At 40.5% G+C, this 21540-nt stretch overlaps 1 protein-coding gene across 4 annotated transcripts in view; it reads left to right on the forward strand.

Moving 5' to 3' along the window:
* Window positions 1-21540, forward strand: part of CRACDL (CRACD like) — a 130999-nt gene that overhangs the window by 32780 nt on the left and 76679 nt on the right. The window contains exon 1 of one of the 4 annotated variants that reach the window (XM_063458884.1): window positions 5750-5800. The exons of the other annotated variants lie outside the window; for them this stretch is intronic. The gene's annotated coding sequence lies outside the window, so the exon portion shown is untranslated. Of the gene's footprint in view, window positions 1-5749; window positions 5801-21540 lie in introns of those variants that run through there. 4 annotated transcript variants of the gene reach the window in all.

A 21540-nucleotide genomic window follows, 5' to 3' on the forward strand; every position in this document is an offset into this window, starting at 1 on the left:
AAAATAAAAGTTTCAAATTGCTGTTTCACATGGAAATTATCTGACATTGCTGGTACAAGCTTGGCTTTTTGAGATTGATGTGTGTTCTTTACAAAAAATGTGCATATCCAATGTGCTAATTGAGGCAAAATGCTTGGCAACTAATTGCAGACCTCCCGATTTTGGTGGGGCAGTGCTGACTTTGGGGTCCTGTCCTTTGTTCCTGATTTTGTTTCCTGGGGTCCTGTATCCAGCCTGGCATGCGAGACGCCAGTCTGACGCAGCTCTTTACCGAACCCAACTCCTGTTACTAAATTTTCTACAGCATGCTGTAGTGGTTATGGTATTTGCATTGTTGCTTTAACCCCTTAAGGACCAAACTTCTGGAATAAAATGGAATCATGACGTGTCACACACATCATGTGTCCTTAAGGGGTTAAACACTATAATGGATTAGGATTGATTGGGTGCTATTTAGAATATTTAGCAAGCTTTCTTTCTCTTTTATTTTTTATTTTTTGTGTGCATAACAAAAGCATGGGAATGTACAAAATCCACAAAGAGTGATAAATCTAAATCAACCAAACCAAAACTTGGATAGGTATAGAGAGAAGATGTCTGCCTATGTTATCTAAATCAGCTCCACATCGATTATGATCTAAATCGGCACCAAAAGAGCCTAAACAAGAGATCAAAGTTCAGTAAACTAAAATGAACAGTAAATCAAGAACGTGCTGTCTTCTTAATATAAGATTGTACTCGTTATAAGTAGTGTAGAAGTCACTTATTTGACCTAATGTATTTTATATATCAGTAGGTATCTTCCCACTGGTATGGTGGTCTGAATGGGATTCAAACCTGGGTATGTGTTGTAAGGCTGTAGCCAGCCAATATACTATGATAGTATGTATAAAAGTGTTGGGGGAGGGCCGAGCCAACTGCCGATGAGCGCAGACATGCTTTGAAAGAGTTTCCTATCTACACAAGACCACTAATGGGAAATATTACTTTCCAGACTCTCAAAATAAATACACTAACACAGGGGGTGATGTCCCCAGCATGCTCCAGTAAAATAATCTCCAAATGGCAAATACCTGAAAAGCAGCATATGAGGCAAATGATCCTGCAGTTCGTAGATGCCAAGGACAAGATGGACGAGGCAGCTGAGTCGGATGGAGCAAGTACATTCTCCAGAGCCTCTATACCAGCCCCCAAAACAGGTCAGCCCAATATCCCCAAGGATCAAACTCCCATTAAGGGAACTTCTGCACGAATTTAGAACCGATATTAAGGCTGATATCAACTCTTTAACTGAGGAGCTTAAAAAAAGAAATACTGGAAATAGGGAACAGGACAGAGACAACGGAGGCCAGAGTAGATGAAGTGATAACTATCAGGGTTCTTACCTTGGTTGGAGTCTGTAGCGCAGATATGTTTGCTCACCCTTCCAGATAGATACAGTCCAAAGGGAATAAGCAGGTTCCGGGGCTGGGCATACCGTGCCTTTAAGGATCATGACTTCTCGCTGCAATTCCGAAATAGTCTGGGCCAGGCTGGACACTTGCTAGGAAAGCTGCTTGCACATTTCTGCGGACTCCATGATGATCAAGTCTTTTGTCATTGTTCTTACCTTTAGCACAGATATGTATGCTCACCCTTGCAGAAAGACACAGTCCAAGGTGACCTGATAAGAAGCCACCTGGACTGTGAATCTGTGCACGGGGGCTGTGCATTAAAGATTCCAATGCAGTACGGACAAGGACATAAACAGCAGGATAGTCAAGGGATAGCAGAAGTCAAAGAATGCCAAAGGTCAGGATTACCGAAGTATAGCCGAGTTTAAGGGATGCCAGAGGTCAGGATTAACGAAGTCAGAAGCCGGGGTCAATGTGGAGTTGAAGATCAAAAGACTGGAACACAGGAACTAAACACACACAACAGGATCAAAGACTTGATAAAGTTCCCAGGGCGAGGCTGTCTTTATATACCCTGCTGATGACTGATCTGAGTCAGGTGAAGCACAGCCATAGATGAAGTCCAGCCCCCAGTGCTGCAGATAAGCCAGGATGAACAGGACTAGAACTATTACCAAGGACTAGGAACTGTCCTCAAAGGAAGATAGCAGGCCCAGGACCGCAAAGTACCCTGGTTCAAATCCCCTGTTGGGCACTTCTGGCCGTCTGGGTGAGAATCGTGACAATAACGCACCACAATGCATTTACTGGTCAACATGAAGCCTTACTAAGTGAGGTCACACAGCTAAAATTGAAACTGGCAGACCTCTAGGTTCAGCCGCAATAACCTGAGAATACGAGCAAGATATTATTAGACCATTGTAATTTGATGTCCTTTGTTAGAGACTCTCCTCCCACACACTCTTGGGTGGTCTGATTTAGTAGGGAGAGGAGTGGACAAGAGAGTGCTAGCGGGCAGTCCTTTGACAGCATGGAGCGAGTGCATCATTAGATGCAGTTATGCTAAGCTCAGTGTGCTGTCTGCATAGTATGCCCTTCGTTGACCAGCCAGCATGGTTGGCAAGCAGCCTGACATGCATTTACATCAGGCTGACTTTCTGATTCTTCGGGCAGATTTTTTGGGGCATGTGTGCCCCTTTGGGCGGTTCTGGTTACGTAATTTGTGTAAGTGGAGTGGCCCACCCTTTCACCCGTCCCTTCGACATCCTGCTTCAACGGACACTGCTGTTAAGTGAAATGGATTGACTTAAAGGATCACTATAGGGTCAGGAACACAAGCATGTATTCCTGACCGAATAGTGTTAAAACCACCATCTAGCCCCCCTGGGCCCCTCATGCCTCCATAAATATAGTAAAATTATTACTGTATTCAAGCTTGAAGCTGTAACTCTGCATGCTGTTAGACTCCGAAAAACAAGCAGTGTGCTGACATCATCAGAAGTGGTAGCCTGATCCAATCACAATGCTTCCCTATATGATTGGCTGCGACTGTCAAAGAGGCAGATCAGGGGCAGAGCCAGCATGATTCAAACACAGCCCTGGCCAATCAGCATCTCCACATTGAGATGAATTGAATCAGTGAATCTCTGTGGGGAAAGTTCACTGTCTGCATGCAGAGGGTGGAGACACAGAATGTTTGGATGCATTTTAGGCAGCCATGACCCAGGAAGGATCTCTGACAGCCATCTCAGGAGTGGCCAGTGAAGTTATCACTAGGCTGTAATGTAAACACATTTTCTCTGAAAAGACAGTGTTTACAGAAAAAAGCCTGAAGTTAATGATTCTACTCACCAGAACAAATTCAATCAGCTGTAGTTGTTCTGGTGACTATAGTGTCCCTTTAAAAGATGAAAGCGAGATGTAAGCATAGGGCATGTGTTTTCTGATAGCTATGTCCTGTGAGTTTCCCTCCAGTACCACCTCCACCAGATACATGACGATTGGGAGGTAGGACTGTTTTAGTGTTTTCTGTCGATACTATTCTGTAATTAGGCCCATGATAAATGTCAGCACCAGGCCCACCGTGCTCTTAATCTGGCCCTGACACTTGTATAGCCCTCACTATCCACTGGGATATCAAAACATGGCCTTATCTAAACCAAAGGAGTATCTAAACTGATCCATAAATCAGTATCATTCCAATTACTCTTAAAGCATTTTGACGGCAAGGGAAACTATCTTATCCTATGCTGTATGATCAACAACGTCAAATACACCATATTTATTGCATACGCCCCGAACACAAACATGTTAGCCAGCTCAGCTCAGGACACTTCTGCTTAACATACTTCACAGTACTTTGTGAGACTTAACTCACAGAGTAAACATTTACAGGCATTGTGGCACAAATAAAGGGTGGTGGATGCCTGGAGGAGCGAAAACCCATCATTGAGAGTTACACATTCTATTCTTTCAGCTATTCTAGGCTAGATAATTTTTGTCAATAGAACAACATTACAAAAGATTATAGGACACCACCTGGTCAGAGAGCACACCACCGGTTCAGACTATGGTCAGACCATGCCCCATCTTCCCATCAGTCTCTGAGGAATACCCTTCTAGGATGAAGGTATTGTGGAACCTTAATGAATCAATCTTAGCAGATGAGACAGTTAGAAGGGATAAGCAAACGACTATGAAGGAGTGTTTTCTAAAAAATAGCTCCTCAGATATAGCCCAGACCTCCCTTTGACTGGCCCATAAAGCGGCGACACGTGGGTAAAAGGTAAGTAAAAACTTTTTTTAATGTTTTTACTGAAAAGGGAGGGAGGGAGATTTAAAACAAAATTTGCAACTACGTCACTATAGTGTTAGGAATACAACCTAATGCTATAGTGTTCCTTTAATATGCAGATAATTATGCATTGATCATTATTAACAATTTTGATGTTTGCATAAAAGGTACAAATTAGTTGACAGATATAGCCCTTCTGATGTTTCTGAGTAGGAACATCACAATAAGGACACCAAATCTTTCATGTCCTGGAGCTTTAACTAAATTGAATACTTTTTATTGTCAGAGACCATGTGACAGCAAATGACAGTCGTACATACAGAATGCAATGTTTGATGTAATTTTTCATTGGATACAAGCGAAATGGAACAGAGATGAAAGAAGGAAGGAAGGAAGGTTGTAGCAATAAAATAGTTTTTATTTTTATTTTTTTATTGGAGCCAGCAATTACAGACCAGCTTGGCGCATTTCTTTATTTTCTTTCCATTTGTGTTTGAGGAAAGACAACATGTGTTTATAGCAATTTCCTAATATAATTGAAATTTCTAATTTATTATTTAATATAACATTGCGGATAAGTGCCTTTTTAAATTTTTACTTATTGACATTTAAGGGAGGTTATGAAAAGAAAAATTTAACAGCCAGTTAGTCATCAAGAGAGCGATCAAGGTCAGTTCAAGATAGTGCAAATATACATTTTTCAAGTTGTCTTAAAAATATATCTAGATATAAGTATCTGCTATGTAGGGAGTATTGCATGTACAAGGCTAACATTTTTGTGGCTTTTGATTAACCCTTACACTTTTTTTAAATTTGCTGAATAAAGCTTGTAACTGCTTTCCTATGGTGATGTTACAGCTGGATATAACACTATATATTCTTTTAAAAAGTAACTCTAAGCACCATAACAACATTGGATCATTTAACATGTTATGAGTCAGAGTGCCTGGATATAAAACTTTATATTCTTTTAAAAAGTAACTCTAATCACCATAACAACATTGGATCATTTCACATGTTATGAGTCAGAGAGTACCTGGATTTAACACGATATATATCTTTTTAAAAAGTAACTCTAAGCACCATAACAATTTTGCATCATTGCATGTGTTATGGGTCAGAGAGCACCTTTTCATCCTGAATTGTTTATTTCCAGTAAAGTTACATTTGCAAGTCTCAGCAAGTATTATCTAATGCCATATTTAGATAAAGTCTGTAAAATCGATACTTAATATGTGTAATTTAGCATTAGAGCAGCCACTGCTGGCAGCCAGCCTGGTAGGCCTCCTCTTTGTTAAAGTTCAGTGGCATGCACTTAGTTGGTGCCTTTTGTGTGTTCCTCTGTATACCCTGCTTCAATGAATGTTCAGTTGCTGCGTGCCATCGAATGAATCTACTCAGAATTCATGTCAGGGACGGCATGTCTCCTAGCAACTCTGCCATGGCTCTGCTTCCTCATGTAGCTAAATAATTCTGTAACATACACTGGTGTGCGGCAGGGTTCGGTTTAAAAAATCTTCTTCTTTGAATTATCTGCTGTTTATACAACAACTTCGCTCCTGCTTTAAAGACTTTCATGGACTGTCGGAGACCATACAGTGTGACCATACTGGTGAGAGCTTTGTTACTACACAATGCCACTTTAGCCACCATTTTGCGTTAGAATTGCTTTGCAATATTGATAGAATATTTGTAGTGCGTTGGGATGAAAATGAGATCAGCGAGACTGACTTGCTCTGTGTTTGGCAATCTGCAGATTCACCTGGAACAGTCATTTTGTATTACCGTAAATCACAAAATACGAACTTCACCTTTCTTGACAACACCAAGCTCCACCTGTTATGATTATGTTATTAATATTGATATATTTACATCTGATTTTTATTTTCATTATTTTATAGTTCTCAGGATGTTAGACCTTTAAATTATGATCCTGCTTACCATGCAACTAAATCAAACAGTATGTGGGTCTCATTAGCAATTCTTGCATTTAGAGGTCTATCCCTATTAGTGTGCAGCTATTGGCATAAAGTACAACTGCCCTGTTGTGTTCCCCGTCTGCTGGAATTTGGATGACACTGATCACAGTCTCGCAGTCTGACATTTTGCCAGATTAGCAATAATCACACGGAGGTTCTCTTTACAGAAATCCAAATTGCCGTATAGTGAATAGTTAAACTGGCATATTTAGCACTAACACAGTAATAATTAGTGTTCAACAGGTGAAATATATTATTTTTCATTTAGATTTCTTGTTGAGGTTGGAAGAATGATCAATATTTATTCTTTATTTGATTTGGTGAAGCCAGTGAGCTGCCTTGACCCTCAGCTTGTTTACTCATACCCAGCCATTGAAAAGGAGATGCTGTGTTAAAGTCTTATCCTCAAACACCACCTGAGTAACAATTTATTTTCCTCCCCTTCAGACGAGCTGACAGATTAAATATCTCTGTCTTTCTAGGTGTTTAATAACATTCTTGTTGCACAGATATTTTTAAAAAAAAAATACTCTTTCTAAAATCATTTTTTGTTATAATATAGTCCTGTCTCCTTGTTCCTTTATGTCTGAAGTTTTCTAAGCACTTTGATCCCAATTTGTTTCTTGGACTGGCTGATAACCTATGATCTGGATTGCATTTATAACTGTTTTCTGAAGCTAAAGTAAGCAATGGTTTGTGCCCAAGTATTACCAACTATTAATATCAAGCTTTTCTGATACTTTTGACACGTTGGATTGATCAGTTCTGGTTATCATTCTACCCCTGTTGCTGCTTTTTGTGTCTCCCTTTTTTAAACTTTCATCGCCCCATTTTCTCTTTCAGGTTTACAGTTCAATTCTGTGTGAGTCTTAAATTGGTAATTAGCTCTTTGTCTTGCTAATATTCATATGTAACTTTACTTTACCACTGTGCCATAAATATGGTGTGAAACCAAATGTTAAAGGACCACTCTAGGCACCCGGACCACTTCAGCTTAATGAGGTGGTCTGGGTGCCAGGTCCTTCTAGGGTTAACCCATTTTTTCATAAACATAGCAGTTTCAGAGAAACTGCTATGTTTATGAATGGGTTAAGCCTTCCCCCTATGTCCTCTAGTGGCTGTCTCATTGACAGCCACTAGAGGCGCTTGCGTGCTTCTCACTGTGATTTTCACAGTGAGAGCACGCCAGCGTCCATAGGAAAGCATTATGAATGCTTTCCTATGTGACCGGCTGAATGTGCGCGCAGCTCTTGCCGCGCGTGCGCATTCAGCCGACGGGGAGGAGAAGAGGAGGATCGGAGGAGGAGAGCAGGAGGAGATCTCTCCGCCCAGCGCTGGAAAAAGGTAAGATTTAACCCCTTTCCCCTTTCCAGAGCCGGGCGGGAGGGGGTCCCTGAGGGTGGGGGCACCCTCAGGGCACTCTAGTGCCAGGAAAACGAGTATGCTTTCCTGGCACTAGAGTGGTCCTTTAACTTAAAAGCCACTCCTTACTTTAGAGATATTTGGGGTCTTCAGGCACCGGCCCTCCAGAGGCCTTTTGATTTGCACCGATGGACGCTTTCTTCTTTCCTGCCTAGTGGAGGAGCCTACGGGCTGATCTCAAAGACTCTTTAACAAACTTACATTCGCTGCCTAAAGTGTATTAGGGGACTCCTGGTTTAAGGATAGCACTTCCCCTTTCAGGGATGGTTCTTGTTAAAATGGAGGACGACTATGTGATGGACATATTAACAGCTCTTGTCAGAAACACTGTGCTCGTTCCATATAGTCTGGAAACTTTGGTCTAATTTTATGGCCAAATCATATACTGACCATCACAGGAAAAGTGAGGTCTTTAATTTACACCTGGGTCATTTATTACACTACAATTGCAACAAGTCCCCTTCCTCCTCATTTTGTCCTTTATTGTACTTTCTTTTCCTTTTTATGTTTTTCTTTGTTATAAGTTACGTCATATTCTGAAACTATAAAGAAAACTTAAGACAATGCCCACAAAAGCTTTTTATGAAAAAAAAATTGGGGTGTAAAGTGTACATTAAAACGCAAAGTACTCTTCTTCAGTCTAGGTTTATATTCAAGGGTTATTTTGTTTACCATAACAACTTTGCATTATTGGCCAGGTCCCTGTCTCCCCGAGAAAAAAAAATGTACTACAGCTGTATGACTGCTGCTGGGATCAATGATGTCAAAGTTGGAATTTACTTCCTCTTACACCTTCCAATATTTACGGCTGAATTTATATGTCTGGTGCTTGTAGGCAAAAATTGTAAGTTGCCATCGGCTCCCCAACCCCAAAGTAAGGCAGATAAAGTAAGTATAATGATTTTAATAACTGGGTATTGCAGATCTAAAACATATTTGACAACTGCATAGTATAAATGTATGTATGTGCATATTTCAGCTCTGCTTGTAATGTATTGTGTTAAGCAATAGTGGTTCTGGTGACTATAGTGTCCCTTTCAGGCTGACTGGTCTACAGAGGACACTGACCAAGGCTGCTACTTATCTCTCCTAACAGCCTATTTCAGCTCAAAAAAGCTGAAAACAGGTGCCCCCTAGTGGTCAGACACCTGTAGGAAGGGGCCTACTCTCCCTAATGGGAAATCCGCCTTGCCAATATCTGTCAAACTTGTGTGCAGGGGCGGACTGAGTACTCAGGCAAGTTGGTTATGGACCGAGGGCCCAAGGCTCTGGGAAGCTCGTCCGTAGTGCAGTGCAGTAATGGCTGAGCTGGGGAGTTAAACCAGCATCCCTGCCAACCTGAACTCAGTAAGGGGCCCGCACAGCCTTCCGCCGGCCCCTGCTGCTTAAAAACCTCCTCTGCGGCATATGCTTAAACCCAACACCAATCCCCATAAAAACATTGACACCACATATTTTTTTTGGGGGGGTGGGGGAGTAAAACCAGTGTATGGTCTCCCGTGGGCGACCATCTTGGCGAATTCAGTCTCACTCGATAAGTGGGCAACCGTCTTGGTGACCTGTAAGGAGAAGGCATCCTGGGTAGGCTGGCCTTAGTATCCCTGACTTGCCTTACTCCCGAGTGGGAACCGTGACCTGACCCCTAGGGCTGTGAGCGTTGCGAAGAAGCCCCTGCACCGCCCCTCTCTGGAGAACTCCTGCTAATAGATCTCGACCCACTACACCTCCGGTATTCAATCCTAACAGGGAAATCCGAAATTCTCCCCCGTGTATATCCTGAAGGGGACCCCCTGCCGTCGCTGTCCATCCCCTTACGATGACTGCTCCTAGACCGATACCTATCAGTGTCACTGATACTATAGCAGTTTGTTAAATTACCCCATCTTTTATGAAAGTAGGCACTACAGGGTATCTCATATAGTGTATAATGTGCCTTAACATGCTGCCATTTTTTCACCAGATTATGTCAGTTTTTTTTTTCTTCATTTATTTATTTTTCCACTCTTTACATTTGTGTTGCTAGGCATTTTGTAAATTTGATATGTGCCACTATAATAAAACCCCGCAAATTATGCTTAGCTAACTCTACTGAGTAAAACAATACACCCAATGTATGTCTTCGGCACCATCATGTTAACTTACAGTGCCAAATAAGTGACCTGACTATTCAGTTTTTCCAGTTGGAATTTTGATATATGGATTTGATGGGCCCATGTCTCATTTTGGGGTACTGTGGCAGTTTGACAGTTCAAAGTACCCCATAAATTAGGGCTCGACAAATTTGCTTTGAATCTAGGAGCCAGCTAAACGACAAAAGCTTTTCAACGACAAAAGTACAATTCTTAAAGGAACACTATAGTCACCAGAACCAATGTAGCTTAATGTAGTGGCTCTAGTGTAGCCTGTTCCTGCAGGCTTTTCAATGTAAACACTGCAGGCAGTGTTTACATTACAGCCTAGTAACACCTCTAGTGGCAGTCACTTAAACGGCCACCAAAGTGTGTCCTATCTCAGTGCTGCACAATGTGCAGCACCTTCATTCAGTATCTCCAGGCTCTGCATGGAGGCGCTGAACGTTCCTTATAGAGTTGCATCGATTTAAACAATATATATATATATAATATATGAATTCTTTATTTTTGTTGTCCTTGATGATAACACAAGTATCACAGTATACATTTGGTTAACAGCAATAGATTGACGTGTCATGTCAGAATAGGTATAGAGATAATTCAGCAATATAAAAGAAACCTATAAGGTTAGACAGTAGGAGAGGCAAGTCTCCCAGCAGATACCGTAAGGAGGGGAAAGGTGAGTGGTCATATGCCTTTCAATGTCCAGTCTGTGAGCCCACAACAGCAGGGAACACCATGAGACCTCCACACCTAACGAAGGCAGACTGGTCATCATGATGGTGCAGGATTGGTGTATTCCACCTCTTAAAAAGCTAATTATGCGGTCCAAGTGTGAGCCGCAGACAGTCCTCAGGCACTTTAAAAGTCTCAACCTTGATTTGGGATGGTTTACTTCTGTGTGCAGACTTCTGATGGAGGGGTGGGAGTTTTCTGCTTCACCGCCACTTTGGAGCCTTTGCAAGGGTCCTGATGTCTGCTGCAGGCGCGCAATCGGCTGTGGAGGTGAGTGTTCCTTCAACTGCTCTGAAGGGGTGTGATGCCTCTTATTTTCTAGTTCCTGACAGAAAGTTTTAAAAACTATGCTTAGTCTGGACATAAGATCAGTATGTTCCTCAATGGTGTCACTTGATATCCCTGCGGTCTCAGTGGCTTCACCCCCTCTTCCCAGTAGACCAGGAAAGCCTTCCAGGGGTGGACCGGTATCACCTCCGCTGGTCCAAAGGGGGAGGGTAAAAACGATAAGGACCGTTGAACAGCCGCCTCTTCCGCCCAGCGTACTCTAGGCTGCATATTTTAGATTTTGATGCAAGGGAGCTTCTGTTGGGTCTCTGACCTCCACAGTGCACTGCAGTCAAGTCGAAATGCAGGTAAGTCACTGGGTGAGTTTTAAATTGAGCTTGTATTGCCAGTATAGGAGAGGAGCCCAAGGAAGACACGACTCTCCACCATGGCAGTCAGGCCCCACCCCCAAACAATATATTTTGAGCTTTAATGAGGTGCCTTTATTTCACCTTTTCTTTTCAAAGTTTGTGATATTAATTTTTATTTTATAATTTTTAAATACACATTGTATTTTTGCTGCTTATTTTTTTAAAATCTTTTGTGTCCCACTATTATAAAATTCCCTAAACTGTACTCAGTAACATCTCCTGAGTACAACAACAACCGCTACATATACCTTTGCAAAGTGTCAATCCTAATTCTAAATCTAAACACTTTCTTAATCCTAAACCAAACAATAATCCTAACTCTAGCCTTAGTAATAGTGTTGGAAGGATTCTCTCTGCTGATGTCAGCAAATTAATTCCCTTGCAGCAACAATGAAATGCTGTATATGAGCAGCATTCGATTGATAACCAAGTCTGGCTTCCTTAAACGGACACTGTAGGCACCCAGACCACTTCAGCTCATTGAAGTGGGTACAGTGTCCATATTGCCCTTAGTGCTACAATGTTAAACATTGCAGTACAGATATACATATAGTAATATCAAAATATTCTTAGAATTAATATATATATATATACATAATTATAAGTGTTTTGGTTTTTGTCTGCATAATTATGTGATTTTATTAATTATATGTTGGGGGATCTGCAGGCAATCCATCAATATGTTGGGGGATCAGCAGGCAATCTGTCAATCACTCCGATCCGAGTCATCGAGATCACATGACTTAGATTGGCTGCAGTGGGACTGCCTTGGTTAGCAGTCAGTCTTTGGATCCAGAAAGGAGGGTGAGTATTTGCCTTGCAGGGAGGGCCCAATCGTTAGGGCATGCAATGCTGCACTAATGGCGTTAAAGTCCTCCCTTTGTAGGATGGCATAGCACGCCCTAACATCAGGAAAGGGTTAAAAACTAAAATTCTTTACATTGCAGGGTTAACTGGCAGGCTCGCTGCACCAAGACCACTTCATTGATGAAGTGGTCTGAGTTGCTATTGTGGTCCTTTAAATTAAAATAGGTTATGTTAGTATTGATCTTTAGTACAGAGTATCACTCTTAAGATATTTTCAAATACAAAAGCAGGACTAGGAATCTAATTCTTGAATATTGACAAAGGGAAAGGTAGAAACTCCTTCCTGGGAAAATTAGTTCTGGGAACCAAAAGGTATTGTTTTATTATTACTTCTTTATATCAGTCTCCTTTTCACCTCTAATGTAGATCTGGCAGTGCACAATGCATTTCTTTTCATCGCTTATGTACTTTGGCAACATTAATGTGTGCATATGTGCGTCAGGGCGGAGGTACTGCATTGCATTCTATTTTAAAGAGCCAAAGGTGTGCAGCTTATCATCTCGTTAAACTGTGATATTGTATGATAGAAAAAATTGGTCCAATGCTCTTCATCTTTAAGTTTTTTTTTGTTTTTTTTTGTCTTACACAATTTTTCATATCACCCAGCTAAAGGCATCATGCCTTGGACTGGAATGATAGGCTGTAAGCAGCAGTCTCTCATTACCAAATGCTAGACCGTTTTCTCAATGATGCACAAATAAAACTGTTACAGTATATGGATAACAGTAGCATGTCTAGATTATGGGTGTCCAGGAGAGCCCGAAAAAAAACAACTACTTGAAAACAGATTGACAGAAAGTGGGGAGGGGGGGGGGGGGGAGGTGAGGGTGGGAGGGAAGGGGGATGGCAGACCAAAAGACTCCATGTACTCTGACCACTACAATAAGATAAAGATACCCCTTTCATTTTATAGTTTGAATAGTAAACATGCCATAGTAATACGTGTAACCTAAAATCTTTATATCACATAAAGATTGTGTGAGAAAGCACAGACTCATAAACAATGCACATGAAACATGAATTAATAAAAATAAATATGCATGTCCACATAAACAGTTAAAATCACACAGATAGCGAAAATTCTAAATGATACATGGCACAGCTCCATAAAAACAATATAGAGTTTTTGCTTGAATAGTTGAATAATAGATTTAAACAAGACGCAGTAAATGGTGTATAGTTTGTTTGTTCATTGGATTTGTTAGATTGTGTGTACTGTGTACACACTGTGAAAGTATATGTGATTCTGCATGAATTTTTTTCCTTCCTTGTCTCCAACTCCCCGAAGCCTGTGTATCCTCCCACTTGTGCCTCTTTTCCTAATCTCCTGAAAGTGTGCCTTCCGCATTAATCTCTCTCCCACATCTACCCCATCTCTTACTTTTTTTTCTCGTACCCAGTTCCCCATTCTCCATACTTGTCTTTCCACCCCATACCCTTATGTGTCCTCCACCATTTCGTTTTTTTGTTCTTTTCTGCACCCCTTTCTATTCACACTCTACCACTTGTATGTCCTCCCATAAACCCACATAACTGAACTATTAAGCTCCTAAGAGCAATCAGTTGACACTCTCAGCCAGTGAGCTAAACCTAGCATTGCATGGCTAAGTTTAGGAGAGCTCATGGAAATTCCTGTCTAGGAATGTCCAGCTCTCTGGCCAAGGTAGTGGAGGTGGGAGGAGATTTTTACAGGTTGGATGGATGACTCCTTATAATGAGAGGTGTAAGGGCACTTCTACAGAAATCTGTCGTGGTTATGGCACATGTAGTGTTTCTTATGAATATCATTTTGGTGAGTTATAAGTCTGCATCTATATATATTAACATGCCTTGGCGATTTCATGTTGCCACCTTTCTGATAAAGCTCTGCTGTCTTTTGATTTATTTTAACTCTCATATACAAATCTCTCTACAGCTTTTTCCATCTCCATCTCCTCACCTTCCAAACCAGTACTTCCCCCTCTTCTCGTACGCGGTTTGTAGATCCGGCTCATTTTTTCATGATGTGTGGATGATATGTCACATAGTGTGTTTGGTGGTGTTTGTATGTGTGAGGCTGTATGTGGGGTTGTGTGCATGTTTGTGGATTGTCAGTGGTATTGTGTTTGAAGGTACTGTGCATGTGATTGTGTGTGGGCTGTTTGTGTTTTTTGTATGAGGGGATGGGTTCTTCTGCAGTTCTGTGTATATCTAGCAGTGTGATTGTCTTCCCTGGGGTCCAGTGGGGAGCGGGCAGACAGGTACAGGTCAAGGGCAGGAGCCATGATAGCTGCTGCAGGCTGCTCTACTCCAGTGCTGATTCCCATTCACAATTGCTGGGTGGAAGAGATCTAAGTTCTACAATATGTATATTGAGGATTGTCCCTCACCACCTGTAATCTCCACTCAGTTTGCACTAGCAGATATCTGAAGTCCCACTGAGACTCCTGATAGGCCTGTTTGGCTCTGGCAGCATGGAGTGCCGTGCAAAGACACCTCAAGTACTATGAATAGCACACATGCCAAATTAACATTTCTAATTTATGGATACAGATAAATTAAGATGGCACAAGTAATAATTGTTGATGAATAATGCAGCAATCGAATCTGTGCAAAGGGACAGAATTTGTCGGAACATGACTAGTAGTAGGGAGTATTATTATACTAGGTGTGCTCATAGACTGTATGGTTATCTTCTAATTATTAAAGGTTCCATCCACTACACTAACTACATCCGGTGTGATATGCTGACAAAGCATCACCTCCCAGTCAATTTTACAAGTCGTCCACCCTTCTTCATTTCCTCATCTATCTTACTGTGCATTGCAATTACTGTTCTATTTCTTAATCTCCTCTGTTGTGATCCCCATGCTGTGCAGATATCATTGCTGTGAAACTCTTCTGTAGATGATTTCTAGAACAAGTATGTATTTTTTTAATTAGTATATGTAAAAATAGTTTGCAAAAGCTGCAGTTCTTATGACTGCAGCTGCCTCCGTTAACCCAGAATGTCCAATCACAGATTTTCCAGTGCAGCTGAATTAGAGGTCTGTGCAAGGCAGATGCTCGAAAATCATTTAGCCATGGCCTGTGCAAAGACTTTTGGTAACACTGATGAAGATGCATTTTTCCACCCCCACCTGTAAAAGAAAAGTATCTTACTTCCCCCTAGTCCCTTTGTGTGTATCTTCTTCCCTTCTCCAGACCCTCAGGAAGTAACGAAACTGGATGTCTTATCTAGGATCATAAGCTCTGAGGCAGAAATGTTACAAATACTTTTCTGAGTCATAGTTATGCAGCATCAACAGAATTTGCAATACCTTTTACCGAGAAGTTTTTCCAATGACTGCGTTCATAAAGTTCCTAAACACACAATAAATCCATTAGAGATCTTTGCAACTGAAATATAGTCGCCAGCCACTTCCTGATGAGTGATTGGCAGCGGCCGAACTGCCACGGGTGCAGCCGGTGCCCCTGCACCAGAAGGCACACATTCAAGGGGCCCATCATGTGGCTCATATTATGGCCACCAGCAAAAGAATTTCAGCCAAGTCAGTCACTTCCTCCCAGATAACACAGATCCAAAGTAGAAAAGGCAGAGAGGAAGTGGGTGCTGAGTTGGACAGCCTCTGACTCCCAACATCCTGAGCCAGCTGACTGGGCCCCAGGCTGGCCACCCTCCTGTAACCAAAAGGTAGGATACAAGAGGGTGGCATAAAATGTGTACATGTTGCATGCATGTTTTTATGTGTGTCTGTGTGTGTGTCTATGTATTTGTGGGTCTGTGTGTGTTTCAGTGTATTTATATCTGTCTGTGTATCTGTGTGTCTGTGTATCTATATTTGTATGTGTATATGTGTGTCAATGTGTGCCCCTGTGTATTTGTATGTGTGTCAGTGTTTGTATCTGTATGAGTGCAATTGTGTGTCTGTATATCTGCATGTGTGTCATTGTGTGTTAAACATTTGGCTAGGGGACAAATGTAAACAAATGGCTTCTTTTTAACGCCTAAGGAACTAAATGGTACCACTGTAGACCATAAAAATATAGAGAAAGTCTCAGAAAGTCCATCTGATTGGCATAGCATGGTATTTTACTGAGCATACATACTAGCCTTTTTTGTAGGAAATTATTGGATTGGTTGAGATAATCAATGACTATGGTACCAAGAGTGCTCAAGCGCCCCTCAATGTAAGTAGTGAAACCATTTGCTATATTTTGAGATATGTGGAGAGGGATCTCTTAAAGGACTTTAGGCTTGGGGAAGATTTGAAAGTGTTTGCAGGAGGTCGTTCCATAATTGTGGTGCTCTGTTGGAAAAGGAGGATCGAGCTGCTTTCTTTTTGTATTGAGGTAGACTAAGTAAAGTGCTGGTACTGGATCGGAGGTTATAAGAGGTGGGAACAGCCGGGGAGAGCATTCTGCTCAGGTAGGGTGGAAGCTTCCCAGAAAAGCTTTTAAACACAAGGTTGGAAAGACGAAGGGTGTGTCTGGATTCCAGAAACAGCCAGTTTAGTTATTTTAGCATGTCACAATGGTGGGTCCTGTAACTACATTGGAGCACAAAGAGGCAGAACGAATTATACAATGTATTGAGTTTATTAAGGTGGGTTTGTGGTGCAGGTGCATATACTACATCCCCATAATCAATGATTGGCATCAGAGTTTGTTGTACAATCTTTTCCATTACAGCAGGGCTTAGGCAGGATTTGTTTCTGTACAGGGCACCTAGTTTTGGATAAAGTTTAGATGCAAGTTTTTCTATGTGGAGGCCAAAAGATAGATTGGGGTCTAGCAGCATACCCAAGTATTTGAAAGAGTGGACTGCGGTCAGTGTGCTATTTGATTTTGTTTTGATGCATAGATTTGTGTAATTCAGGTACTGTTCCAAAGATCATTGTGACAGTTTTGTCAGTGTTTAGGAAGAGTTTGTTTTTTGCGATCCACTTTTCTACCTCTGTAAACTGGTCTTGGAGCACAGCCTCAAGCTGCAGTAGATCGGATTTGCTTGCACAGATTACTGTGTCGTCTGCATACATGTGTACATTTGAGAATTTGCAGACATTAGGCAGATCATTTATAAATAATGTGAAAAGTAGGGGACTGAGAATGGAACCTTGGGGAACACCACACGTGACTGGGAGAGGGAGGGAGTCACTGTCAGAAATGGACACATATTGTTATCGATCCGATACATATGATTGAAACCAGGTTAGCGGACGATCACCAATACCTGAGTTTTTGAGTTTGTGCACTAGAATGTCATGGTCTACTGTGTCAAAGGCGTTTTTCAAAATCATGGAAAATAGCTCCAGTTCCATGCCAGTTTGGAGGTCATTGCAAACTTTTAAGAGGGTAGTTGTAGTGGAGTGATTCTGTCAAACACCTGATTGATCAGGGTTCAGATAGTTTGATTGTTGGTAATACTCCCATAGATGCGTATGGATAAATTTTTCCAAGATTTTTGACAATACTGGGAGTAATGATATTGGGCGATAGTTGGAAACCAAAGTAATGTCTTGTCTGGTGTTTTCTCCAAGCTATACATGTTAAGATCCTTTAGCCTTTCCTGGTAAGTTTTATCCTATAATCCATAAACTAGTTTAGTAGCCCTTCTCTACTGCTTGTTGTGGATTGAACCTCGAATTGCAACATTTAGCCAAGCTCTAGTTATAGCTAAGTTAGGTTTCCTTTTTCAAGTCAACACATTTAGTCTACGTTTCAAAATTCAGTGTTTAGTGAATAAATCCATCAAAAGGGTTATTGCTAATGTGAGAATTCAAAGCGAATTATCGATTAAAGGTCAAAATAGCCAAACTAGAACAAATTCTCTAAGTCAGCTATGTTTTTATACCATCTATTCTGGCCTTAAATTTGAAATTCACTTTGAATTCTCACCTTAGTGAATAGCCCTTTAAGGAACTTTCGTGATCCACAATAGACTTTGGTGCCAGCACACTAGCAGCTGTTTCTCAGTGAATGCAAAGTAAGGATTGACAGAGTTTGTTTAAGTCAAACCCCAAAGCCACGTCATCAAAACATTAGACACGATCTTGCGAAACACAAATCTTTTGTACAGTATAACGTACATTTTTGGCTGGTAGCTCAAAGAGACAATACATTGTTTTATATTGGATTATAAAAAGAGATACTCAGACATAACTAACTGACATGAACACACAATGCACCTGCTTGTAAACAAGTATATGTAAACATCAGGAAACATAAAAGTATTATGTGTTCACTTTGGAGTGAAAGCATAGATAAGTAGGAGGAATTAGCTGCGGTACAACGTGACTGATTCTTTAAAGGTGGTTCAGTATAGCCAGGGCTGTAGAGTCGGTACATGAAAACCTTTGACTGCAACTTAATTTATCTCTGACTCATAATATATGTAATTACATTACAATTACAATTAAGTAAAAATTTGTGCCGTGTCTAAAATTGTTGAAACATGAGCTGAGATGAAAATAAGGTGTTGGCCTGATCCTTTATTGATACACACAATTTTTTCTCATACCTCTATCTATCACGTCCAACTTCTAGTCCACGGGTTCCAAACTCAGTCCCCATGTACTCCCTACCATTCCAGGATTTAGGGATTACCCTGTTGTGTCTAAAGTGTTTTTTTTTTTTTTTTTAAACACCTTCAACACAATTGGGTAATCCCTAAATAGTGGACTGTTAGGGGGTACTTGAGGACTGAGTTGGGAACCACTGTTCTTGTCTAAAGAAATAGAATTTCTGTAGTGCTTACCATCACTATTATCACTTGATTGAGTACGCTTTGGACCATTAAAAAAACACGATAGTCACCTAAATTACTTTAGCTAAATAAAGCAGTTTTAGTGTATAGATTATCTCCCTGCAATTTCACTGCTCAATTCACTGTCATTTAGGAGTTAAATCACCTTGTTTCTGTTTATGCAGCCCTAGCCACACCTCCCCTGGCTATGATTGACATGAAAAAAAAAACTGGTTTCACTTTTAAACAGATGTAATTTACCTTAAATAATTGTATCTCAATCTCTAAATTGAACTTTAATCACATACAGGAGGCTCTTGCAGGGTCTAGCAAGCTATTAACATAGCAGGGGATAAGAAAATCTTAATTAAACAGAACTTGCAATAAAGAAAGCCTAAATAGGGCTCTCTTTACAGGAAGTGTTTATGGAAGGCTGTGCAAGTCACATGCAGGGAGGTGTGACTAGGGTTCATAAACAAAGGGATTTAACTGCTAAATGGCAGAGGATTGAGCAGTGAGGCTGCAGGGGCATGCTCTATACACCAAAACTGCTTCATTAAGCTAAAGTTGTTCAGGTGACTATAGTGTCCCTTTAATGATTTTTTATACACACATTTCATGCGAAGTAGCAGATGCCATTACCGTATGCAGTATTGTATCATTCATATGTCAATGCAGCTGACTTGCTGGAGAGACATGCATGCGCCATCTATCGGCAAAAAAGTAAACTACACGCTAATGTTTTTGGTTATGTTTAAACTCTGACTGTTTGATTAATTCGATAATAAAACGCTAAAATAACCTATCATACAGTTACAGAATACAGTAAGTAAAACAACATTTATAATTTTATATTAAAGTATTTGTTGACTTTTGCTGCCTAGCCTAGACCCAAATTGTATGTGTATGAGTCCACAGGCCTAGCCTAGGCCCAAAAGTTGCACATTATTTTGGCAGTCAACTTAGAGTAAAACCTATAACTTACTGCAAATTCTTGGCGGTTGACTTGTACACCAGTTATAGTGCATTATTATCGACTCAGACTCTACTCCAGTAACCCAATAATTGCTTCCTACCCCAACTCGACAGCACTGGTTATTACATTTATTTAATTCAGATGAAAGCATTTGGCACCCCTAAAGCTCTTTAACTTGCTTATTCACCTAATTATAAACTGTCAGGAATGCAAAGTGAATTTAAAATTTTAGAAAAACATAGCCTAACTGACACGTTCTAGTTTGGTTATTTTGATATAAATTTTTAGATTGTAAACCTCTGCAGTGGTTATGGTGCCACGAGTGTCATGATGCCCCCCCCCCCCCCCCCCCCAGGGTAAGAAGTTAAACCTAATTAAATTGGATATTATAGGAGTTCACTGAGTTTACCTTATGCTAGGCCCAACCCAGTCCTCAAGTACCCTCTAACAGTCCAGGATTTAAGGATTACTGAATTGTGTCTAAGGTGTTTAAAAAAAACAACAACAAAAAACATTTTAGACACAACAGGATAATCGCTAAATCCTGGACTGGTATGGGGTACCTGAGGACTGGGTTGGGAACCCCTGTGCTAGGTGGTAGTCAGATTAGTGGAGGAGGACTTTCAGTACTGGTTTGTGAATATCAAGTTAGCTTTTAATGAGGTAGGGTGCTTCAGTCCTAGTGAAATTATGGGAGAAGCAGATTTGGGAATACAGGCTGTGGGGTGCTGAAAGTATTACAGGTTATTCACTTCACTGTCCAAATACTAAACGTGTGAAAATCACTCTTTAGTAGATATACCCCGAATGAAAACATTCTGCATTTTTTCACCTAAAAACAGCTTGCAAAAAATGCAATTCTCTTGTCTGTAGCCATTGCAAGCTGTCCTTTTAATGGGGGGGGATCTGTATATGACTAGGGACAGGGGGACTGTAACACTAGGAATATAGGTTTATAAGTGGTTCTTTAATACTACACCTCATTTCCAGGTGAGATTTTAGTGGAGGACAATTAGGCTGCCTTTCCTCCCTTTTGTTTGTTTGTTGAGTAAAACAAATTCATTTAATTTGAAAATAAAAATAATCTTTCATATTATTGTAGTTGCTTGACACGCAGCCACATGATTTAAAGTGATTCATTCACTGGCACAGATTCAAGATATATTATACATCCTTAACCTGTCAGACAGAAATTGCATTATATACAAAATGTACCGGCCTTGGAGGCCTTATTTCATTTGAAAACAAAACAAAACATAGTTCCCTGGAAAAGAACATAAATTGTAAAGAACTTTTTTTTTTAATGTAAATTTCCATGAATGCATGTAGCTTGCCACCATTTCATAAATATCATATGCATGATCAGAACATAACATTTTGACACAGCTGACAATCCGTGACAAATGTTTTTTAATATTGCTTAGTATTTACTTTTTTCTTCACATTTTACTGTGCATGCATGTTTATTCTTCATGAAGACAGTCAGATTTTTTTTTATATAGTTACTAGCCAAGTATAGGTTGGTAAATATTTATTTATTTATTTTTATATTGGATAAATACTTGCAAAAACAGAATATTCAAGGAAATAATCTTTCAATGTAGGGTAATGGCTCCTTGATCCAAGGAGATATCTGACTGCCCTTTTGGGGTCAAGAAGGAATATTTTTCCTAGTTTGTTGCAAAATTGGAAGCGCTTCAGAATAGTTTTTTTGCCTTCTTTTGGATCAACAGCAAAAGCATATGTGAGGGAGGCTGAACTTGATGGACACGTCTCTTTTCCGCTATGTAACTATGTAATCATTAATTGTTTATCTGAA

Source organism: Pelobates fuscus, chromosome 1 (genome assembly GCF_036172605.1).
Source record: "Pelobates fuscus isolate aPelFus1 chromosome 1, aPelFus1.pri, whole genome shotgun sequence".
Lineage (NCBI taxonomy): Eukaryota > Metazoa > Chordata > Amphibia > Anura > Pelobatidae > Pelobates > Pelobates fuscus.